Source organism: Galeopterus variegatus, unplaced genomic scaffold (genome assembly GCF_000696425.1).
Source record: "Galeopterus variegatus unplaced genomic scaffold, G_variegatus-3.0.2 Scaffold44954, whole genome shotgun sequence".
NCBI lineage: Eukaryota > Metazoa > Chordata > Mammalia > Dermoptera > Cynocephalidae > Galeopterus > Galeopterus variegatus.
The window spans coordinates 2042-5214 of NW_007771065.1; the positions used below are offsets into that span (position 1 = coordinate 2042).

The 3173-nt window shown below is 38.2% G+C and overlaps 1 pseudogene; it reads right to left on the bottom strand.

Annotated features, from left to right (window-relative positions):
- Positions 1 to 261: 261 nt before the first annotated feature.
- Positions 262 to 1251, bottom strand: LOC103584129 (annotated as a pseudogene).
- Positions 1252 to 3173: the final 1922 nt, after the last annotated feature.

Sequence of the window (3173 nt, forward strand, 5' to 3'; positions counted from 1 at the left end):
CTCAAGTGGTTACAATGACTTTCCAATCCAATCATTAATAAATAAGAATTCTAGTTCCTTCTAATCCTCCCTAGACCTTGGTACTGACAGCCTTTATTCTTTCTTTCTCTTTCTCTCTCTCCTTCCTTCCTTCCAAGATTACACAATAATTTATTGAGAGCATCCTCTCCCTGCCCTTGCAGTTCTAGGTCACTTTTCCCACTTGTAGATCTTCTGCACTAGCTCCAGGAAGATGCCAGGATCAGGGGCACAGCGTAGTGCTCAATGAGCCCCACAGTGGTTGTAAATGTCTTCCTCATATTGCAAGAACACAGCTGGCAGATCAAGCTCCTCGTATAGTGCCTTTACCCAGGCCACCTTCTTGGCCTCCTTCTGCCCATAATTCTCCATCAGGGTCTGGTGTTTTTCCACAGTGACCCCTTGTAGACACTGAACCACCAGCCAACTGCATTTGTTGTCCCGGATGTCAGTGCCAATCTTGCCAGTCACACTGGGATCTCCAAAGAAGTCAAGGTAATCATCCTGAATCTGAAAGAACTCTCCCATCTGCAGCAGGATCTTCTTAGCATTGGCATGTTCCTTTTCCCCATCAGTGCCTGTCATATACATGGCAGCAGTTACAGAAAGGTAGAAGGAGTAGAAACCTGTCCTGTACTTGACAATAGCTTTGTACTTCTTTTCAGTGAATCTGTTAATATCCACATTGCCCTGGAGGGCTGTGACGAGGTCGAGGGTCTGCCCAATCTCAGTCTGATAGGAACTCTGCAGAAAGAGCTCTATCAGGTTCAGGTAATAGGGCTGCTCCTGACAGTAGAACTTCAGTAGACAGTAGAGAGATGATTTCAGAAGTGTAGCATCATTGATGGCATCTGAACCTATGCCTGGCTTCTGATACCAGCAGATCTTCCCTTGGCACGTGAGGGATGGATCCATGATGTTGTCGGACAGCAGGAAGAAAGCTTGCAGCAGTTCCACACACCAGCCCCTGGTCAGGACATGCTAGAGACTATCAGCATCTTGTTTTCTTGGCTCCACCAGCTCATGGAATGCTACCAGCACTGTCAAACCTCGCTGGCATTTGCCTCCAATGGCATTGCACTCCAGGTCCTCCCTGAGCTGGGCAATGGCATCTCCTGTCTCCAGGTGCCCCATCTCATCTTCAGTCAGCACCTTAACAGTCTGGGAGAAGTGCTGGAGAATATCCTGCTTTTCTTGGGCATAAACGTCTGACTTCTGGTCTCCTTTCATCTTGATGGAGTAGCTAAGTACTCTGTTCCTGGACACAGCCTCCTGCTTCACAGCCTTTACAATTTTAGTTATTCTACTGGATGTGTACTAGTATTCTATAATTAATTTTATTAATTAAAACCAATTGGAACACTTTTTCTGACCCCCATTGGCCATTTTGATATCCTTTTTGGTGACCTGTTCAAATATTGTCTACTGTTTCATTGAATTGTCTCTATTTCTCTTATTAATTTGTAGGAGTTTTTGATATATTCTGGATGGGAGTTTTTTGTCAGTATGTGCATTGCAAACATCTTCTTTGTGTTACCTTTTTACTAACATGAAAGTTAAAACAATCAGTTTCTAGAAGAAAACATAAGAAAATACATTTATGACCTTGGAATAGGCAAAAATTTGGAAACATAACAAAAAAAGCATTAACATTGAGGAAAATATTGAAAAAATTAAGTTTAGAGAGCCATTTTAACATATTTGTTTTAAAGTCTCTTTAAGAGTTTTAAACAGTCTCTCCTTTCTTTTTGTTATTGTTGTTGTTATATGTGTCCATTTTCTCTCATGGAGATTTATTTCCTCAAATATCTTCTAGCTTATTTTTATTGTTATTCCCTATAGTTGGTAGAATCTATTTTCTGATGCAACCTAAAAGTTTTGGGACTATAGAAAAATCCTTTAATAACAGACTATTCTTTTGCCATACTGGGGCTTCTCTAGTAATGGATCAATTTTATATTTAGTCACAATTTGAGGGTCTTTATTTCACATATACAAATTGGAACTCACACCTATACTTGGAACAGGCTTGGGTATCTAATATCTTTTGAGTGATCATAGCCATAGTCTCAGGAAAATAAAATGATTTCTTGCTTTTTCTCCAGGTTGTTGGGTAGAATTTTTTAGTTCCCATTTCATAGATAGGGAAGTGCTTGATAACTCCCATATTTTGTAGCACAGTTTCAGTTTTCACACAGAGATGAAGAAAACATAAGAAAATACATTTATGACCTTGGAATAGGCAAAAATTTGGAAACATAACAAAAAAAGCATTAACATTGAGGAAAATATTGAAAAAATTAAGTTTAGAGAGCCATTTTAACATATTTGTTTTAAAGTCTCTTTAAGAGTTTTAAACAGTCTCTCCTTTCTTTTTGTTATTGTTGTTGTTATATGTGTCCATTTTCTCTCATGGAGATTTATTTCCTCAAATATCTTCTAGCTTATTTTTATTGTTATTCCCTATAGTTGGTAGAATCTATTTTCTGATGCAACCTAAAAGTTTTGGGACTATAGAAAAATCCTTTAATAACAGACTATTCTTTTGCCATACTGGGGCTTCTCTAGTAATGGATCAATTTTATATTTAGTCACAATTTGAGGGTCTTTATTTCACATATACAAATTGGAACTCACACCTATACTTGGAACAGGCTTGGGTATCTAATATCTTTTGAGTGATCATAGCCATAGTCTCAGGAAAATAAAATGATTTCTTGCTTTTTCTCCAGGTTGTTGGGTAGAATTTTTTAGTTCCCATTTCATAGATAGGGAAGTGCTTGATAACTCCCATATTTTGTAGCACAGTTTCAGTTTTCACACAGAGATACCTGTGACTGTACTGCTCCAGCATGGGTGGGAGGTGGGCAATTCTAAATCAGTTCAGTCTCCAGTTTTGATCCCCAATCCCTGCTATGTGTTTTACTCTGTGTTTCTGAAACAGAAATTTTAGGGCTACACCTGGTAACATCACTGAAAAATATATTTTAATAAATGCTGGACAAGACTGTGAAATCAGGGTCTTAGTCATTTCTTTGTCCCTAGTCCTAGCAGAGTATTTAGATAGATTGTGAGAATAAATTAAGACTAAATTTTAGTTCTAATGCAGACTGAAATGTGAGGAAGATATAGTTGAAAGTCCTTTTTTTTTTTAA